This window comes from Etheostoma cragini, chromosome 17 (assembly GCF_013103735.1).
Source record: "Etheostoma cragini isolate CJK2018 chromosome 17, CSU_Ecrag_1.0, whole genome shotgun sequence".
In the NCBI taxonomy this organism is placed as follows: domain Eukaryota; kingdom Metazoa; phylum Chordata; class Actinopteri; order Perciformes; family Percidae; genus Etheostoma; species Etheostoma cragini.
The window spans coordinates 10,277,216-10,299,360 of NC_048423.1; the positions used below are offsets into that span (position 1 = coordinate 10,277,216).

A 22,145-nucleotide genomic window follows, 5' to 3' on the forward strand; every position below is an offset into this window, starting at 1 on the left:
ATTTCATAGAACTGCAAAAAAAATGCCAAAAAGATAAATCAATACTAGATTATATTAAATTACACAAAATGTAGATAGAATACATAGGAACGCAATTATTTATAAAAACTAATTTCACTATAGAGGACTGTATAACATAGACAAAACACTTTTTTTTTTTTTTAATTTAGTCCAGTTCATGTAGATAAATTAGGCTTATTTTTAAAGGGTTTTCCCTACCATTATAAGGCCAATGGTAAGTACATAGGCATTTTTTGATGAAAGGGATCACTCCGCTTCCCAGCATTGGAGGCTTGATGGGCAATTACTCTTTAATGACCACTGACAAGAAAAGAAAACAGGCTACACCCTCCTACAACCTCCTACAATTTCAAAACAGGCCATGGCGGCACATTTGGAAATTTTGGATTATTTTACGCAAATGTTTCAATGCTATGTGTTTCTGAAAACATTTTATGTGAGAAATAAGCCATGCAGTTGCTAAATCTGTCTTCATTTATAGATCAACAACCGTCAGTCTAACAGAATTTCCAGAGTTTTCGAGAGACGGCAAGTTGACACCCCTGATTTGCATAAAGTATCCTGGAACTCAACTTTATGCAAATGAGGAGCAGGCAACCTAAGGCCTCACTTCTCGAAATTCACTGCAATGCCAACAGATTGCATTGCTTGGCTGCTCACAAAAACAATGAATGGGAAGCGTGGAAATGACACTTGCCAGTGGACACGTAACATTTGGCGCAGCACCAAAGCAGTCTTGGGCATCACCTAAACCAAATAAATGTAACTGAAGGACTTTTCTCATATCTAATGATTGTAGTTGGTCCCCATTGGACTTCTTTAGCTTTTCCAATGTCTCACGCACAGATACTGAAATAATAATGGTCCAAAATGATGTCAAATAGTATTTCTAAAAAATCTTTAGAGCGGACCCCTAAAGCCCCCTGCAACATACGTGCACCTTAGTCTTCCACAAACCTAGGGAAACACTATTGTCTACTAGTATTAAATGACAGCTTTCTCTTGTTCCACAACATGGTAAAAAAACACAATAACCCCCTTCAGCCAACAGATTGTCCCATCAACATTGTAAACTTGTGTCAAAATCATCATCTTTGCAACAGCTGACCAACGTAGCATTCACAATGATTCCTCCCTTGCAATTATTTCTCCCATTCAGCCATTTCACAATAGGAACCCACTGTCCCCGCTGATTGTGCCATTCATTATTGATGATAGAGGCTTGATTACTTTCATGGGATGGTCCTTTGGATTGATCCAATGCATTGTGACTGAAGTATTACGTAAATATCCCCATACCCTTGCATTTTTAATGGTTTGCTGCTTGAATGGAGGACAATGGCAATCCTGATCATAGAGTTGGGTCCAGGGTTGGAATAACCTTACAAGGCAAATACATCAATGATGCTCCACACAAAAGACACGGGTAGAAGGCTCAAGCTGAAACTCTACGATTGATGATATGATATGAACGTTAGGGTTTTTGAATGAAAATCACTCAACTGGTATGATTAGGACGGGTATTAGTTGACTGGAAGGCAGTATCTGATCCAAACAACTCCCTCTCCGTACAGGAATTAAAATATGTATTTTTCTCACAAGATGGCATCATCTCTTTTTCAAGTGAGTTGATACATTTTCAAACAAAGAATATGTGGTTGATGTTGCATTGTGGGAAATATAAACAGGTTTTAAACAAGTTTTGAAAAGGTAGAAGAATCCATAGAATAGGTTCTAAATTCTGTTGCTGAATCGATCATGTGTTAAGCTATAAGCCCGACAATATCATAGCACTGGAATGCTAAATTGCTAGGTAGTTTTTCAATGCTGCAGAGAGAGTAGTTTATTTGTTTTGTTACAACCAGATTCTACAAGATGAGTGGACATCTGCACATCTAAGGAGTCTTGAACACCAACAAAATATGCATTTTTCTTTGAAACTTGACACTGTCAGCACCATTTCAAGCATTTTGCTTAAATGCATGTACAGTACACATATATGCATTTACAATGACATTTCATATGAGCTAGTTTGACCTTCTACAGTATGTAAAAAGGAGCAGGGTCATATGGGTGGAGAAGGAGAAAGGGAGAATTACGGCTGAAAAGTGGTTGGTTGTTGAAAAGCTGAGCAGTAAAAAGTGAACACCCAACGATGAGCTGAGGAGATAAGAAGCGTCATCATCTTAAACTGACCCAATTATTCAGCTGTGAAAGCCGGTCCACCACTCTACCCCATCCCCCCACCCTTTCTTTCTCTATCACACACTCTCTCTCGACACACACAATGTGTACGAGGGCTATTTGTCAACCTTAAACCCACAATCTACCAAAGACAACAAACAAAGCAATTGCCACTGCAAATCAGTAGCGAAGTAATCAAAGTGGGGAAACCCACAAGAATGGTAATGGTAGAGGGGCATTCCCTCCGCTTACAAAAGAAAGTGAGAAATTAAAAAAACGATTGCTAAGTATAGCTTTGGCTGTATCTGTTGTAGTTTTAAAGGACTTAATGAGGCTGTTTATAAGCAGATTTCATGATTCACATGTGATAAGATGGCATGAGTGAGTCACAGTCAACAAACTGGCCATCATCATGTCAGAGGAGCAGCATTCAGATGCAATCTATGTTTTATCGTTAGAGCCGTGTAGGTTTTCATCGGTGTATCCCTTTCTATATTTAAAGTGCAAAGCTAAATCTGGCAGATCTTTTTTTTTTTCGATGTGCACTTTAGCAGGGACACTAAAAGAAGTGTAAAAGAGGCCAGCAAAATCATTCAGTGTGTTTATGTGTGGTGCACTTTTCTGCAGGTTTCAAGTTCCAGTACTGCAAGTGGGCTAAAAGTGGCAACTCTCACATGACACCGTTTACACATAATAACACTAAGTTACATGTATAAACACCGTGCAAGTCTGATGCTCTCAGTTCATTTGGCAGTCTAAAGACTTTCGAGAGAGCTAATCACGGCTTGCCAGTGGAAGCAATATGGAGTGCCCTTAAACTGAGCCAGAATTTTGCACACAACTTCCTCTTCCAACAGGGATCCTGTCTAACGACTACCTCTGTCTCTTAAGTGCACCCAGTGACAAGGAGAAAGCAAACTCTCACAGACAGGGGATGTGGCCTGACAACGTACGGAATAATCGCTTCACATTAAGGCCATCTTCCCAGGTCATGAAAGCAGTGACTCAAAGCCTGCCATCTCCTCTGTATTTCAGTTGAAAGCAATCAAGAGGGAGGACAGGACTCCCTGTTAGGTCAAGAGAGGCCTGAAAACGCAGCTTTCTGTCTACATGCATAAATCAAGGTGGATACAATACATGGGACTTTGTCCCAGGACGGTGCTGTTTGTATCCAACTTCTTAAACAAACTATAACCATAGCGTTGTAACGTCATGAAATCAATTAGTTTTGATTTCTTACAATTTTGAAATGAAATGGTTCAGCTCATAGGGGTGTCAGATTTGTCATTCTGGACTAAAGTTCAAAGCAACACATTTTGTTAATTCAATTCAATATGTAATAGACATTTATAAAATGATAAAGGGATACCTACAGTAACTTGATACACATTACAAAATAAAGTTGATCTATAATTTAATGTTGAAGAGGTCAAAGGGCTCAATAATAATTTTTGTTCTTTTAGTCATCTCAACTACTGAGTGAAAGATTGGTGTCATGTCTTAGAGTACAAGTAGGCAACGGTTTATATTCCATTTTATTGTACATCTAATCAACCCTTACAGGTTTAAAATCAATTCACTGTTCACATATATTCCTTAAAGCCCATAGTATATGGAGAAAAGTTCTGAATCTGAAGCTATTTTAGTCATTTATAAATATAAAAAACACTTTAAATTAATAATATCCAAAGACTAGGGCTAATGAGGCAGCTCAAGATTTGCCTGCTATTATTGGAAAGCTTCTAGAGGTTGAGATCAAAGGCAGGGAAACAAATATCTTGGCAGATAGTGTAGTTAGGTGAGAAATCTGAACTAGAACATTTTCTTTAGGTTTTCTTTCTGTCAAACCGAAATAAATACTTTCTATGAATCCTCAAGGGTTCCCTAAGATTGCATAGGTGGGAATCCTTGGTAGGGAGTCAACAATGCCCGTCAGTACTGTGTGGCATCAGGATAAGCTTGTTCCTTAATCCAGCCTGGCTCCCTGGGTTAGCCAGGAAGAGGAGTTCCATATTGCCCGATTCAAGCCTCAGCCAGCAAGGATTTCCGAGATCCATAGCCAAGGAAAGCTTTGGCTAAACCAGCGTACTGTTTGGGCTTTCCTTTGGCTTAATCTCTAAACATACATTTGCGTGTTTCAAACAAATGAAAAAAAATCAGCAGTCAGTATATTCCTTCATATGAAAAAGACACCAAATGCAACTCTATACCATGGCCTAACTCATGAAATTGTAATTGTTTGCACTGCAGAGAAAACATTTACATCCATTCAAAGTGTTTGCTTTCATAACTACTCCTATATTATCAAGGGTCTAGCGTCCATGCACATTCAGACAAAAAAGGAAAAAGAATTGCATGTCACTGCAAGAGGGGAGAGTGAGCCTCTCTGGAGGAATGTCAGCAAATGAAACCTTCATTAAACTTTGATGGCATTCATCCATACATCAGCACGCATCGTGATCTCCCCTTTCCCTCAGCTTCAAATGGCAGGGGGCTCTAGATAGGCTCTGCAAGTCTATGTGTGATCTGACATTCTGTCAAAAAAACACACTCTGTATTCCAGTCACACAGACTCCTGATTCTCACCGTGTGACTGAACAGATGTACACAGGCATACCAATTCATACAAGGGGATTCTTATCAGTTGGACAAGTAGTACCAAAATAGACAGCTTTAGTTAAGATTTTAGAGCTTTTGTTCCAAGAAACTCTTGACCCAACACAATTCCTTCCAAAGCTATTAGAGTAGGTCTACTTTAGAATGTGTGAGGCTCTGTCTACTTATAGGTAACCTCTGAACAAAGTTTCCAATTACATGAATGCTAATTGAATGCTAATTAAATGCTAATACAATTCAAATAATCAAAATAATCCCTATATTTATTAATAAAATAGACAAGCACAATTAGCAATTAACAAATAAATTTTTTAAGATCAAGTACAAGTACTTACATTTGGGTACTTAATATTCCCTCTGGGGTCCAAGGGTGTTTTCATACACACAGATGATTTTGGCCTGCTCTAATATATACATATATATATATATATATATATATACATATATATATATATATATGGACATTTCCCCAGGCTAGTCTCAATGCAATACATCCCTAATATCAAAATACTGAGAGAAGTTTAGAAAGAATGAAGGCAAAGTCCAATAACGTCATTCACGTGCATATTAAGCACCCGTGTGGATTTACCGATCCAGTGGGGAGGATGGTTTGTTTTTCGCCAGTAGCTAAGTTTTTGCCCAAATTTAGAGTTAAAACAGTTAGACAACACACAGAGAGCTTTCCTTTCAGCCTGTTTGTGAATAGAAAAAAATTATTACAGTTATTACAGAGTTGCACTGGTTGTTAAAACAGCGCTGTGTAGAAACCGGATGCAGACAGAGCAGATTGAAATATTGCTTTCTTCATGTTTATGATGAGATGATGATAGACATTAGGCTAACACCGCTTCTCTTTCTTTCTCTCTTTCTCTCTCTCTCTCTCTCTCTCTCTCTCTCTCTCTCTCTCTCTCTCTGTGTAGTATCGGAGTAATTTTAAGACTGCAATTACAAGTACATGCACAGTGCATCGGTCAGATACACGATACTGGCATCAGTATTGGTGCATCCCTAAGCACAATCATTTAGTAATTTGACTGTCAACAGAACAGTGCCAATTATACACAGACTTCAAATCATAAATAAATAATGAGAGGAGCAAAGGACAAAAGTAGGCAGGATACAAGCTAAATCCTGTGTAAGTTGCGCACTGATGTGCGTCGGAGTTGTTTTCATCATCCAAATACACTGTCGAGTCACAGTCAATTTAAGTAAACTGTATTGGGGAAGAATGTAGGATCCAAAAAAGAAGGAGAAATAAGATGTAGGATATAATTACTACATGACGTATTCTCCTGTAACAAAATGTGTTTTGACTATGTCTGTATTGCTGGGCACTTAGACAAGTGAAGATGGCCTGATACATCTAAAGTGTCTTTATTTCTTTTCAGTGGCTACTGAACATGCAAGCCTATTTTTAGGAGAAAAGAAGGTAATTGATATTTGATATCTGATTTGTCAGAGTGGAGAAGGCAAAATAAGCTCCACAGTTGTAATACAGTCCTGTCTCTTTTTGCTCTGTTAATATCTTCTTCTGCCCAACACTCCCACAGTCAGCTTCTTTGTGTTCCCATCCAAGATTTTGCAGTGGCCATCTCTGGGTACAAACGTTACCCTTTGCTTCAAGAATCACCTTTACCATTCATTCAAATTTCTCATTGTTCATTGTGCAGTTAGGGCTCTGTTTCACAAACAAATTAACCTATACAACATGTACCTATTGAGGTAAAAGATATTTAGAATTTATTTTTATTTTTTGGGGCTGTTCCCTTTATTCAACAGTGACAGTGGAAAGACAGGAAAGAGGGAGAGAAAGACGGGATGACATGCAGCAAAAGACCGCAGGTTGGATTCGAACTCAGGCCGCTGCAAGACTCAGCCCACATGGGGCGCACGCTCTAACTGGGTGAGCTTGAGGCCAGCCCAACATTTAGATTTTTAAACGTACATTATTTTTCTTCTTCAGTTACAAACAATGTGATAAAATCACAGATGACCATCACAAGCATTTTCCGACAAATGGCCATGTGTGGAAATGCAAGTGTGAAAATGTCTTAATTCTGTAGAAACCTTAAAATCATAGATGTTCAGTGTCAACACTGGTGCTGATATCCTGACTAGTGATTGCTCTGAGCATTACAGAAGCCACGTCCCACTCTCTCATGTCCCTGCACTACATTAACTTCCTGTAGCTCTCTTCCTGACCCTATCAGCCATGACAACTGTGGCAGGTACCACTAACTACTTTCCTTTCTAATGCAAGAGGCATTGATTTACCTGCATCAAAGCAAAGTCTTTGGGATAGTGTGTTAATGGAATGATCTGGAAAATGATGAAATATTTCTGCAGACAGAGACTGCATTGAGCCAATCCAGATTCAGTGAGCAGATCTTTAAAGCAAAAAAGGCAACTTTGTCTATACAAAGATTGTGTGAATCCTTTTCATTTATTTGAATCAGCTCAACTTAAAAGGCGATACTACTGGGACTATGCCTGATGTGTTGAAATACAAACATGGTGTGAAATGTAACACTTTCAGAGAACTGACTGCATTTAAATAAACTTTGGCAACCTCAATGGGACAGGTGCAAACCAACAACAAGCAGACATCCCTTGTTAATGTGTTGGTTTGCATGGGCCTCATGTTTAAACGTTGCGTAAGCATGAAAAGCATACATACGCTGTTTTTCACACTTTGTGATGTATAAAAACTTAACTTGATGTGAGAAGCGCCGTTCGCAAAGTCTTTTCTGGCTCTGTAACGTGGCAAAATTTAACTGAAAAGTGCAGAAAATCACCAAATATTGCAAAATAACGTTTCCACTTTACTTACCGGCAAAGGTGTGTCTGTGGCGTTGTCTATGAAAAAACATAATTATATCCACTGATATTTCTTAAAAGTCTGATCATCTATGTGGATAATATTTCACATATGTCACACTAATAACTGTGGACAGGAAAATGAATGAAAACCCACTTAGAAAATATTTTCAGTCATCCTCTGTATTTACCATGGAGGAAATATCTTAATCACGGTGCAACTAAAAGATTGGCACAGGAAAATGCAATAGTATCTGTGAGTCTGTAGTTGCGGAGGCTCAGACATCCATGGCATACAGGAGGTGAGACGCACGGATCCATCTCTCTGCCAGATGCCTGAAAGCTTGTCCATGCCTTTGTCTCTTGCAGGCTTGACTACTGCAATGCACTCCTCATTAGGATATCTGGGAAAAGCCTCCTGAAGCTGCTGTACATTCAGAATATTGCTGCCAGGATCTTAATGAGGGTGTGCAAACATGACCCTCTCACCCCCATCCTGGTGAGAGGACCATCTCACTCCCCTCTACCTCAAGGAACTCCTCGTTCCACACGTTCCCACCGCTCTGGTTAAGCATATCTCATAAAACTCCCCAGGACCCAAGCTCTATAAAATGGACAATCGGGCATTTTACTCAGCCGCTCCCAGGCTGTGGAATGCTCTCACCAACCACCTGAGGACACCACAGACTGTGGATGCTTTTAAACGCGGCCTTAAGACACTTTTTCAGCAGAGCTTTGGCCGATTTCTTAACCCTTTCCTTGTCGCTTTGTTGTTTCTTTTAGCTTTAAAGCTTTTTTCTCCTTGGCACATCTATGTAGCACTTTCAGATTTGCTTAAATTTAAAGTGCATTACAAATAAAAGATATTTTTATTTACAAATAATATGTTTAACATTATGCCATTTACTAATGCTGGGAAATTTTAGGACAGATTGTGCAGGATTGCACGATTGCTGTGGACAAAGTAACAACGCTAGACAGAGTGATGCACTGGTAAGAGCAAATTCTATTTAGGCTGTATCCAGCTAATTTAAATAGCTTATGTTACTGTATTGTGTTAACACTTAACTTTAGCAGGGTGCAAATGTTTCACTAAAACAAATTCCTTCCTAAGACCATTTTGCAGAGCCAGCGTCGCTGAGTCCTGAGTTGAGCGCCACCTAAGACGATTGTGATTGGTTCAAAGAAATGTAAACAATCCATAGTGTTTTTTTCTCCTATCTTGCAATGTGTGCAGGAGCTAACTTGGCTGCACTGCAAGATAATATTTTCTACAACATTTTGTAGATCAAAGGATTATTTAAATAGTTAAAAAGAAAACAATTATCATATTAATCAATAATGAAAATAATCATTAGTTGGAGCTCTTATGTAAGTACTTGTAAAGAAACACATAAAGAGGTTTAAGAAACATAGCTAAGGCCAATTGAATTGCTTCCATTTGTTAAGTAGTGAGACTTAACTGTTCAGACAGCATACAGTGCATTATTTCATCTTACAGAACAAGACATGACTATATATAAACTGGCAGGCCCCCACAATGTTTATAATATTATCTCTGAAAATAAATGCAGTCTCATAAATCAAAACACATCCACATATGTTGTACCCCTGGAATTGGCTGCATTTCACCCTTGTGGCCTTTATGAGACAGATATTGATATTGTTACACTTAGGCAATAGAAACAGTGATTTACGTAGGAGAGGGTCTGTGTGAAGGTAAGCCTCTCAGGTCTGACAGGATGACAGCTACTCAAATGAGCATCTGTCCATGAGAGATGAAGAGGAGGCCTGTGGTAATCTGTTACAGACGGACAGGACAACCTCTCTGATAAATCTACTTTTAAAGTTTTGTCTTGGGCATCATTAATGGAAAGAGGCTATTTTTGCTTCTGCACAACAAGAGACACTGCTGAATTAAACCGTCCTAACAGAGGGGGACCTTGTGAGATGTACGGTGTGCTCTAGATACTAGAAGGACAGGTGACCCTCTACAGCATCTTGGGCAGCCTATCCAAGAGACGCACAGTGGGACCATGACCTTGAATGTTCACAGAAGATTCCAAAAGGACAAAGGAGATGGAGAGAAGGAGCTAGGAGAAACAAAAGGAGGACGTGATGATGACAGGAGATGGAGGGTAAAGATACTATTAGAGATAGTTCTCCCGTGGGACATGAGAAGCATGAGGAGCGCAGGAAATGGCAGAGACAGAATGAGAGCAAGAGAGCAGCTGAAGGGAAAGAAGAGTGGAGGGATGGAGAATATTAGAGCATGTCCTCTAAGGCACAGCAAGAGCTTAAATGCCACACCGTGTACGCGTCTGTGCACGTGTCTTTACCTTGTGTGCGTATGTCAAGGGTGTATGTGTTCAACCTTTGTAACTGTGTGTTTGTCCTTGAGACAGAAAGGAGGATCTCCACTGGCATTGTGAAAGCACATAGAAGAGGAGAGAATGCCTATGACCAGCTTGCAGAGGGGAAATTCTTCAACTCATATCCATTCTCCACCTAAGATCCAACACATGAGCTTTTAAATGGTTCATTTTGAAAATTGCAGTATATGTCCAGAACTTGAAATTTGGACTTTACATAAAGCTGATGCCACTGCACTGAGTTGCCATAATGCCCATTATGCATAAGTCCGGTGGCTGGAGGGCAACATTATTTTTTAAGTGAAGTGTGACTGTTCAGCTGTTCCAGCGATGAAAACTCAGTAAGTCATGTATGAAAGATTTAACATTCAGTGGAGGCTTTCTGCGACATAACACCATAGACAGAGGAACTCTGGGTAAAGTGTGGCTTTTCCCTGCAGGATATCACAGGTCCACAAACTTGTCCCCATGCCTCAGGGTATCTAGTGTGTCACTGCCAACAACTGAGCCACTGCCTCATGAGTGTAGGTCAAACATGACAAGGACAGCACCCAGGGCCAATTTTGAAAAAGGCAATACAATTCTCAAAAATATATATACATTTATTTTTATATATATATATAAATAAATGTATATATATTTTTGAGTCATATATATATATTGGAGAATTTTATTGAATTATTTAAGTTATTTTGACCTATTGATTCGTCAATAGGGACACACTTTTTTTCCGTTTATTTCGTGGTGGTCACCACAAAATTAGCAACGGCCTATGGGACAAGATCTGCAGTCTTTGGGGATGCAACAGGGGCACCCTTTTCTCGATTTTGTGGTGGCCAAAGGCTGGGACAACTGTCATGACACTGGGTTGCTTTGGGGGACAAAACAACTGCGAAATGAAATGGCACATGCTGGTGACAACATGACTGGCCGCCACACGCGGGACACGCTACAAAAATGGGAAGGTTGTGGTTAGAAAAAAGAACAACGGGGAAAGGAACTGCCGAACGCAAGACCCTATCCCCTGTCTTCAGGGTGAAGGTCCTGTGTTGTTTGACCCAACCACCATACCGACCAACTTCCTTACGCGGATTTTCAGGTTTTCAATACTACTCGCTACAGTAATTGTGCAGTTATAACAAAAGATGCTTCCCATTGAAATACATTAGTTTAACATGCGTGTACACCACCATGAAAAAAAACAAGGAAATTGTGTCCCTGCACACGGATTAACAGATTAAATAACGTCAACATTTCACAAACTGCCATGAGACTGGGCTAATACATATTCTGATTGTTCTTCTAAAGGAAGAAGAACTGATTGTAAAAAAAAAAAAAAAATGTATTTACAATCCAGATAAAATTCTAAATATGGATGTGCCCTAGTTACATGTATTGTTCTTGAGCCCTTATGTGTAAATGATGTAAAAATAAAACATTTTGGGGCTGAGGCTGATGAGTCTCACCATTAATCCAACTCTCCAATATACAAATCCACCAAAATAGGGGGTTGTTGAACATTTTCACAACATCCACAGTTCTTGCCTTGGGCAGTAAATGTGTTGTTGCAGTTACTGTCAGGGCCTTTAAGAAATTAACCAGCCTGATATGCCTTACTCAAAGTCATCATCATTACAAACCATTGCTTGACAATTTTCCAGTTTAGCAAACTGTTACTTCCCAGATGAATTATGGACCTGGGAAGTAACCGTGTATTGTTTCATTTAACATTTTCAAGTACCCACCACTAAATTCCCTTTGTTCTAAATTGCATGTAGTGTTTCTATTTTCTGGAGAAAGTAACTAGATTAGGTTACATATGATTTTTTTTGCTGCACTTCTAATTCTAGTAGGAGGAGGCTACACTTGTTTATGGACATGTTATGGTGATCCAGCCTTTTTGGGGAAATCAGCCAATTCGGTGTCAAGTATTTTGGAGTCAAAACAATGACCCTTTGGACCACTGCCTAACCAATTAACTGGCCATGGTAAAGGTCCCAATGGTCCTGGGCCATCAACAATTCATGGTGGAAACAGGACCATGATACACAAATTCTGTATATTGTTATATTAAACTTTAAAGCTTTAGTGCGTAACTTTTTGTAATAATGAACGTCCAATACTTTCAAGCCATTGCCAAATGAGTTGATACAAAGCTAATTAAGACTATCAGCTCCACAGAACTTTCTCTGTATTTCTCAGTATGGCTATGTTCAGAAACTGGTGTTTTTCGGCAACCTTCACGCGCAGAAGAGCATTTAAAGACAATTAACTCTTCTGAAGAGTTCATCGTGTTATTTTATCCTCCCTTCCCTCCTTGACTGTGTAGCAGCTGTGTGGAGGAGGGGTGGGGGTGAAGCGCGTTCACGGAAGACTTGTGTCATATGGATGCACGACAGAATTGTTGTCATTACTTAGAATTCCTGATGGGGAAGACAGAAGCTACGCACTACAGCTTTAAGCATCGATGCAAATAAATATGTCAACATTACATTACAATACTATATAGCGGGTATAGTTTGTTCATTTGTTTTAGATAACTGCTGCTAATTCATTAATACAGTTCAGTAATATATAGTCTTAAACTACTGAACATTCTTAATTCAGGCACCCTTGCTTAGTTGCATCATGCTGAATCCTTAAAATGTCCTCTACTCTTCCCCTTACACAAAGGTGGAAAACACTTGATCTCCCATAAGACCTCTCCCCAGACTTCTGCCTTGCATTGTATCCTTTTAGCCTGACACTGAAAGGGGCTGTTCCTATTGGCTGTTTGTTCACAAACTAACCTGTGATGAAACACAGATCTGCAGGGAATTATCCTGTTTTCGTGGGGAGCAGTTGAGGGGCACCATTACTTGTTGCTGCAACCCATGCTGCTATTGACTCGTGCCTTTACGGCTGTTTTATTTTAACTTAGAGAGTGTGGCTGCATAAATGTTGTAGATGCGGTGATTTATTGGAAAGCACAAGAAAGAAAATTGTTGGGAAGGTAATTGTGCCATGTATCCACCAATAGCCAGCTTGACATTTACATAACTGCTACAATTTCCCACCAGAACAATGAAAAATGACCATTATATCTACAGTGAGAAAGTGGGAAGGAAGGGAAGTTTGCTGTGTGAATACTAAAAGGTTGTCTTTAAGTGGCTTATTCTCCATCTGCTCTGCAGGTCATAATGTATTCAGGTCACTACAATGTTGTCCAGGCACCGGGTACTGACTCACAATTCCATTATGTGCCTTTAATCAAAGTATAAATCATCCCTGCCATAGTTAATAACACCATAACGTTATCACACCAACACCATCTATTACAATGCATGCAGAGCAATTACTTTGTCTGATGCCTATTGCAGAATTCAGCAGAACCTTTCATCCTTCTCCAAATAATGTCATTCTGCATTTGGCATCCAGAGGAACAACCAGGTACTGCCAAATATGAAATTAAAAGCTTCATCTTCCCTTTGCAATAAAGCAAATTGATCGACAACCATCTGAATGATAAAACCATATTGCTGGACCACTTCATGTTTTCTTTCTTCAAACGGCACTTATATAATACATCGCCATGAGATCCCCCCTTCTGGTGCGAAGGCTTCATCTCGGCGGAGACGCAGGGGCAACATGATCTCTATCTAATTAAATCAGAGTTTTGTTTAATTTCCTCAAGGTTAATGAGAAGTTTATCATCCGTGCCAAAGCCCACTTTTGCTCGCTAACAATGTAGTGGCTCCTGATAAGCTAGAGATCTTGCTCACAGCAAGGTGAAAGAGACTGGGAGCCGCTGAGCAGGAAATATAAATTAGCATTCTGTTTTTGTTGACAGTTTATGTGTAAAGTGTAGAGCATCTCAGTGTATCCCTCCTCTGTTTGCTCTCTGCCACATCAGATCAAACCCTACACACAGCTGTCTGGCTCAGTCAATAAGGTGGGCGGATGCCTGGAACCTGCGATGAATGACCTTAACACAATACCTTCACCCATCAGCAGGAGGGGCAAAGGTGACACGGTAAACACTTGCTGGCAGTTGCTTTCACTAAACAAGCCCACTGTGAAGAGCTGAGGTCTCTCTTATAATATTGAAAACAAAGCCAGCATATTTTATATTCAATTTCAGTCCTGCTTCCCAGGCCCTTGGTATGCTTTCGTAGTTTGAGATATGGCAGAGGAGAAGAACAGAACGATAATTTGCCAATGGTGTCAGTTTCTTTGCCTTTTGGGGTATACATTATTAATTCCACTTAACTCATACAGTTATTCATTCAGTAGATAATTAATAGGCTCCCTGGCAAAATGATAGCTAATCCAAATCCAAAAGAAACATTAAGTATCGGAATTTACTCTCTCCGTTACATAAAGTCCATTTTTAATACAAACTTACATGTAGACTAAACATAAAGTCAATTAACATGTTGTTCTGTTTCTCACAGAGCCTTGACCCTTATTAAGAAGGCATTGAGCCAAACTTCACTTCAGTGTCCATCAGTTCCACCTCTCACCTTTCCTCTGATGATAGTATGCCGGTTTGATGGATTGTCGACTAGCACTGACACCCTTATCAATATTTAACATCCACCACACTTGTCAGTGAAAAGTTCAGTTGCTGCTGCCTGGAAGGCAGACGGCTCCCCTAAGACTGAGGATTTTATCGTTTTAATATCAGTCACAAGCTTTTTACAATCCACTGCTGCATTCTGACGTATGATTGAAAGTGCTACATAAAGCTGCTGTGTACACGCATATGTCAAGCGCTTTCATAGGCTATACGTTCCTAAATTAGAAAGGGGTTTGGGGCACAACTGTTGTAAGTGTCCATAAATCCAAATAGGAACTGTGACTGCAACACCCAGTCTTTAGTTTTGTTCTTCCTAAATTGGAAAGAGGCTTTGTTACCTTATTTGGAGTGGCACCTGGGGGCTGTTTCACAAAAAGCAGAATTTATAAATCCAGGATAACCGATAAAGCGAGGCTTGACCTTTTTTAATCTGTAAAAGTAATTTGGATAGATGCGCGTTCACAACTTTCCTTAATAGACCATGAGGTCGATAACAGATTTACTAATGCTAAAATGGAGAATATGCATTGTTCATACTTTATACAGAGTGAGCAGAAGCTTCTTGTGGAAGTATGATAACGTGAAACACATTATTTATAAAAAGGAAACACGGCCACTCCAATGAAACAGCCAGAGAAAGCGTGGCAGATGATCGCAGACCAACTGAATGTGTAAGCAGTCTAAAAATATACATTAACTAATCACTGCTCTGAATTATAACCGTCGTAATCATACCAGTCAAGGATTAGGCTACTAATCATTTGCACAAATTAATCGTTGAACTCTTTGCCTTAAAATTAGGCAGAAGATAATGTTACTCAGGAAATTTACCATGACAATTTTCTACAACAATAGAATATCCCTCACTCACTCTGATTTCTCCTGCTCTCATGGGCTAACATATACATTTCCTAAGTCATTAACTTTCACTGCTCACTTTTAATGCAAAGTGTAAAATTGTTCGTTTTTGCAAATGACAAGCGACTTATTGAATGCTTTCAGTTAAAAGCAGTAGTTAATAAATGTATATTTTTAGACTATCATTAGATTAGAATATGTTTAGTTTTTTGACAATGGCTGAGTTTCCTTCTTTATATATTATGTTCTTTGTTCCCTCCTACTATATATATGGACATTGAAGGAGACACTGAATGAATTGGACTGTAAAATCTAGAAGTTATAAAGATAAATAAGTAATAAATGTCATGCAAACTGTAAACATGAATGTACATATGAGTATATTCATCAGTTATTTCCCCCCAGCAAAATATAAGGTCACAACCCATTGGGGTGTCCTCTCCCTGTTGTTATATGAATGTAGTTGTCTACACAATATAGGTATAGGTTCAGTGAACTAAGACTATAATTTGGGAGGAATGTACAATTAGGATCTTATTAATCAACTAAAGTAATTCAAGGTGCATTGGTCCACTAGAAACAAACATCGCGGCTTAATCCCTTATTTTGGTTTTGTGAAATAGCCCTCATTTGTCCTAGACAAACTCTACATAGTTAAAAAACCCAATGCCTCATGATTCTTTCTCTGTAAATAAATCTAAGAATCCAATGTCACTGTGACACAAAACAGTTTTGGAACAGGAGTATTTAAATTAGATAGATAGATAGATAGATAGATAGATAGATAGATAGATAGATAGATAGATAGATAGGTAGGTAGGTAGGTAGGTAGGTAGGTAGGTAGGTAGGTAGGTAGGTAGGTAGGTAGATAGCTTGTTGGTCTATACCCTCCGAAGACAAATTATAGCATTTATCAACCGGATGATGTAGTAAATTTAAAATGAAACCGTTTTATGTTCTGACAATGCTGTGGTCAAGATTTGGTTAGGCACAAAAACAACCTGGTTAGGTTAAGGAAAACATTGTGGTTTGGTTAATGAAAAAACTACCTGGTTAAGGTTAGGGAAACATTGTGGTCTGGGTTACAATTGCTACTAAAATCAGGAGAACTTCATCATCATGATTACGATAAAAACCACTTGATTTCACTTAGGGAAAAGGAAGGACCTTGGTCATGGTCAAAAGTAACCATTGACTGAAGAATAAAGTTTTGTTAACCCAGTCCCATCTACCATGAACTAGTCCCTCTGTGGACTTTATAGCTTGGCACTATGTTAACGTCACACAGTGTTTTGTCCTTTGCTCCTGGCAGATGAGAGTGATAGTGTCTACAACAACTAGAGGGGTTTAACACTTGAACATTCAGACTAATGGACAGTCTGAAATCACAAATAACATATTTCTCATGCAGATAGTTTTGGTTGTATGTGATCTGTCTTTGAAATACCTCCCGCCACCTTAATATAAAAACCACAACACTGTAATTTATAATTTGAGTGATCAGGCAATTTAAGCTCATTTAAAAAGTGGATACAAAGCGTAAAAGCACCCAGGGATCGTGGAGAGACAGACAAGGGCACAAAGCTCATTCCTGCGAATAAGAGATATGATGTTGCCACGGTGATATGCCACTTGTGGGAATAACTGTAAATGCAATATGCCAGGGAGACACATACAGCTGCAGAAAAGTAATAAAAGGGGATCACAAAACAAAGACATCATTCAGTCTTCAGAGGCTAGAACAGTCTGGCCCTTTTAGCCCCTCTGTCAGAAGGAGTTTTATGCTTTCATTACTTCATCTAAGTAGCCCCATAATGGAGCTCTCACCTGCTTCTGGTTTGCTGTAAATCTATCAATAGAATAATTTCAAAAGACATTTAAGTAAATGGAATAAACAAATCAAGTCATTTTCAACCTGGTTGGAGCTGTCAAGGTATTCTTTTACACATTAGTATTGATTTACCCTGAAAAGGTAATCTGTCCCTATACCTTCCCTTTGATTGTGCCTGATCGCAACATTAAGTGCAGCCAGCTGTGTAACACATAATAATCAAAATGAGAAAACAAGCACTCTTATAGCCCTACATATGGTACACATTACTCATGCAAGCACTTGCTTTTGTACATGAAGTCAAATATAGTGTTGTAGCGATTCAAAATGTGTTTCAATGGTGTCCGAGGAGAGGAGAGGAGAGGGGAGTTGTTGCTTCTGGTCCTTTGATGCATTGAGGCTTTGAAGTCAATACTGATGCAATTTAGGGCCAGAGGCAAAGTCAGACCTACAAACCATGTAATTAGCACCTTGCAGTAGCTCCTAATATGAAAAAACTTCAGTAACAAAGCCAAAACATGTCTCTGCTCCTCTGATTTACTCACAAGCAAAGCTAGACGTTGTTAGATGCTTAAACAAAAGATGATTAAACCAAGTCAAGTATATTGAAATTGAAACAAACAAAAAAAGCCTCTGCTGAAATCTATATCAAGATCAATTCTAATTGTTTTTTTTTTTGCTTTTCTTTCTTCTCATTCCCTTTTCCCCCATATCTTACCTTCACCTTCCCTCTCATACAATACCCCCCCCCCCCTTCCTGTGACTCCTACATCACCCTTGAATGTCCCCTGATGATCTCATGGAAACTGTGAGCGGCCGGCTGGTGGAGGTGATGTGTTTTAGGGACACTGCATGGCCGTCCCATTCCAGGAAACAGAATCCTAGTGGGGGTAAACAGATCTGAAACCTAGCTTACCAGATGGTCCCCACTGTGCTGACTCCTCTGATAAGCAATTTGAAGTGCAAACATGACACGAGTGACAACAGCATATTCCGATCAAACCCGAGACCATATCTATGACCGGCCTCATACTGTCACAGGAGTCATAGGACGGTCAAAAAAACAATAAAAAAATTAAAATAAGAAGCATCTAGCAATGCCTACACATTGAAAACTGGCAATTTTTCACCTACTGAGGCTCTGCACAGCTCAGTAGAGAGGTGTTTTCCATTAATATTAAACCTTATGTGACAGTTGCTATTTGTTGTTCCTTAACTCAGTTGCAGGATCATATCATCTATCTTCAACCACTGATGTTGCTGCAATAATAACCTGTTCACCCTTTAACCAAACGTGGGTATGCAGTCAGCCCCATCTCCAATGATCCTTTCACTCCCACACACTATCTCTCTATGTGACTCAGACCTGCTGATGTATAAATGGTGAGACAGAAGAAGAGGCAGTTCCTGCTCAACAGAGCAATTGACATGCAGCGTATAAAGCCTGCACCAAGAAAAATGGGATTCTTCATCAATCCCAACTGGGAAATTAAACTTATTGCTCAGCCCACTCCAGGGAGCTCGGAGCACAAAGTGAGTTAGAGAGCAACACCTACAGCATGAAGCTGGGAGGTATTTTGTTTCTTTCTCCAGGAACCTCCAGGTTAATTTACTATCATTCAATTGCAGATGCTGATTTATCGTTTGCTTGTAGCCTACTATGGAACCGCCAACTAAAATCACAATTAGTTGTCCCCTTTTGCAGTCTAAAATCATGTTGAGGAGGAAATAAAAGTCTGGGGATATGGGAGAAATGATCCTTTAGCATTCAAGCCTGTGAGTGGGTGAGCTGGTGCAAAATCTGACTGACAGCTAAGAGAGCAAGGGCGCTGAGGCACAATGTAAAGATAGGTCACAAGCCACAGACAGGCAGTTTTTTGTTAGCAGTTATTGTGGAATAAGTACCAGTTGATTTAGTGATCTATTTCGGCATTTGCACGCTATTAGGTGTTCAATGTGCTGTAGGTAAGTAGCTAAACAAAAGCGTGCACTTCTTAAGGGCAGATGTTAGCTCATTGAGGTAGCCAAGGTGTAGGACAAGATAAGTTTGTAGACAAGGATGAGACATTAGTGGAAATCATTTATGTAGACCCCTGGAAGCTACCAAATATGAGGTTGGATCACTAAGTCATTAGTAATTACCTTTCCCTCCATGAACCTGCTCCACTAGTACTTTCCCTGGTCTCCAGGCTCTCATTTATATGGCAGTTAAGAAATCATCTTACTGGAGTAAGAAAACTGTAACCTTATTACTTAAGAGCTTAAAGTAAACATACTGAATGTAATCGTCAGCCTTGACAGAATGGTGTTTCATGCTAATTTCCCTTTGATTACCAAATAAAGTATAAAAACAAAGGTTGTCCTTCTTTTGCTTTACAATATTGTACTTCTGAATCTATAGGGAAATATAAAATAAAACTCCTGTTTAATCAGTAGTATTGCAACCAAATGGATTTTCATTCTTTGCTAATCTTGGTAATGTCCTTTGTCCCTAATCCTATTTTTGTAAAGCTTTAAGAAATGTGCCTGGCAGTGGCAGCGGTGTTAGATGCGGTTGGATCAATCTGATGCTGCAAGCTTGGATCCATTAGGTGTGCGTCATCCCAGAGGCTCTGCGTCCCTCAGCATTCCTCCCTGAGACCATCCCAGGCAGCCATGACAAAAATGAGATGGGGAAAGTGGTTTCTTTGAAGTGACAGGGGACTCCAAATGACAAACATGAGAATGTCTGCATCTTCCGTAACTGCCTACTTAGGTCTCTCTCTGTCTGCACGCAATTTTCTGCCTGTCCATTTGCCTATTTGCATGTTGACTGATTGCTCTGTGACTGTGTGCCTCAAACTGTCTGTCACTCTGTCTGTCTGTCTGTCTGTCTGTCTGTCTGTCTGTCTGTCTCTGGCCTGCATTCTAATGCGACTCAAAGTGTAATCTCATTTCACTCCTCAGCCTGAGGTTTCAGCAGAGCATAAATAATCATATTGCAAAAACTAAACAGAATGCATAAGCAGTCACTTTGCCCAGATTCAAGGAAGGCAATATTTTAGCTTAGACAAAGTTTTATAAGCTACGGTGGATTTGTTGTAATTAACTAAGTGATTTTGGATTTGTTTACGACACACTCCAAGGGAAATGCCACCAGACAAACAATATGTGAAACAAATTATAAAATACAAAAACACAATAATTTTAGTTACAGAGGCATAATTTCATTTGCAAGTATTTTTTAGAATGAACGTGCAGAGTCATTTTTATTCGGCCACATTAAAGGAAACAAATCAACCTGTACTGTTGCCACAGTGTCTCAAACACATTGCCTTGTAAGTCACAGGTGACTTTGATGTAATAAGGGGAAGGCCAGATAGCCAGATAAGTGAACATCTACTGTCTTGACCTTTTCCTCTGCAAAACAGTTTGAGAGAGGGTGTGACAGACAAGGGCACGGGGGCCGCAGTGAAAGAAGACGGGTGTAGTTCACTGGCTCTTTAGCAATAGAGGCACAGGTAGCAATTGGATAGCTTAATAGATATGCGGAAAAAAAGAACAAGCAATGATGAGTCATCCCGCAGAATGGCTCAGAGTTATGACGGGCCTAAAGCAAGGCTTAAGGAAAAATCATTCATGAGGACAAAGTGAGACCAACCATATCAGAGTTGTAAAACTCTCCCTAGTGTGCTGCAAATTCAAAAGCAGTGGGATGCTGATCAATTAAATGAAACAAAGGAATAAACTGAATTAGAACCACACTATGGTTTGAATGATGTACTTTAATCCATTAAGTGATCCAAAGTACTTCCTTTAGCCCTGGTGCATATTTCACACACAAATGTATTTTTCTCTGCTTTGTGGTTTATCAGTCGAAGGAACTCTAGCTGTAGCTGTTATTGTTTCACAAAGTCAGCGTTCTTCTCCTATATTTACGTGACATAATTTGAAGTGGGCTGTTTTCTGGATAATATGATACTGTAAGTCCTGCCTGTATTTAAACATGCACGCTCAGATGTGCAGCACTGTCTGCTTGCAAAGTGAGAAAGCAGTGTGTAAATTTCTACAAGTTGAAACAACGCAGCTTGATGGCAGGGCTCCCTGTTGCTCGTCTTCCCTCCTATGACACCCTGCTTTCCTTCTCATCCCCTCCTACTCCTGCCTCTTCACTCCTCCACCGCTCAGTGCACGACTTATGTTTCTCATGTGGCAGGAGCCCAGAAAAAGCAAGCCAGGGCAGCCTTCACCCAGCTGAACCACTAAATCCAGTGACATGTAGCAGTAAATCAAAGACCAAAACCAATAAAAACATCCAAACTAACATTTATCATTACATAAATGAACAAACACATGTACTCATACTTGTCATACACTTAACATAATAACTATAATATCTCTTAGAACACCTAAAAAAAAACTGTCTTAAACACATGAAGGCTAAAAGGTTCAGGTGTTTTTCTGGTTTGCTCCAACCATCCGAATTGAGCTTAAATTAAAACAAAGCAAAAGTTACCTAAATATATAATACTTTTCATAAGAAGACTAAATGTCAACAGCCATGCTACAAGGCTGTACTTGTACTTTGCTTTGCACTAAATGCCAACTTAATCATGCCCCCACCATGCTCACAGTGACAGTGCTAAAATTGCTGTAGAATGCATTAGGTTTACTATATTCACCATTTTTGTTTAGCATGTCAGCATGGTAACATATGTTTACTAGCAATAACCATGACTTACAACCAAGGCTGATAGGAAGTTTGTTAGTTTTGCAGGTATTTGGTATAAATCCTTTGCAAAGCTAGAGGTGGAGTCACGGGATCATCAAGGTTATTACTGTGGAATGTCTGAATTGCATAGCAATCCATCCAATAGCTGTTGAGATATTTCAGTCTAGACCAAAGTGG

The 22,145-nt window shown here is 39.5% G+C and overlaps 1 protein-coding gene and 1 long non-coding RNA gene across 28 annotated transcripts in view; both read right to left on the reverse strand.

The window, feature by feature from the left end:
• kcnma1a (potassium large conductance calcium-activated channel, subfamily M, alpha member 1a) overlaps positions 1 to 22,145 on the reverse strand; it is a 140,880-nt gene that overhangs the window by 77,069 nt on the left and 41,666 nt on the right. The gene's annotated exons all lie outside the window — the stretch shown is intronic.
• On the reverse strand, positions 441 to 21,158 carry LOC117960553. The gene is made up of 3 exons (XR_004660177.1): positions 21,148 to 21,158; positions 17,540 to 17,542; positions 441 to 619 (listed from the first exon to the last, which is right to left on the reverse strand). It is a non-coding gene; the product is annotated as an uncharacterized LOC117960553 (long non-coding RNA).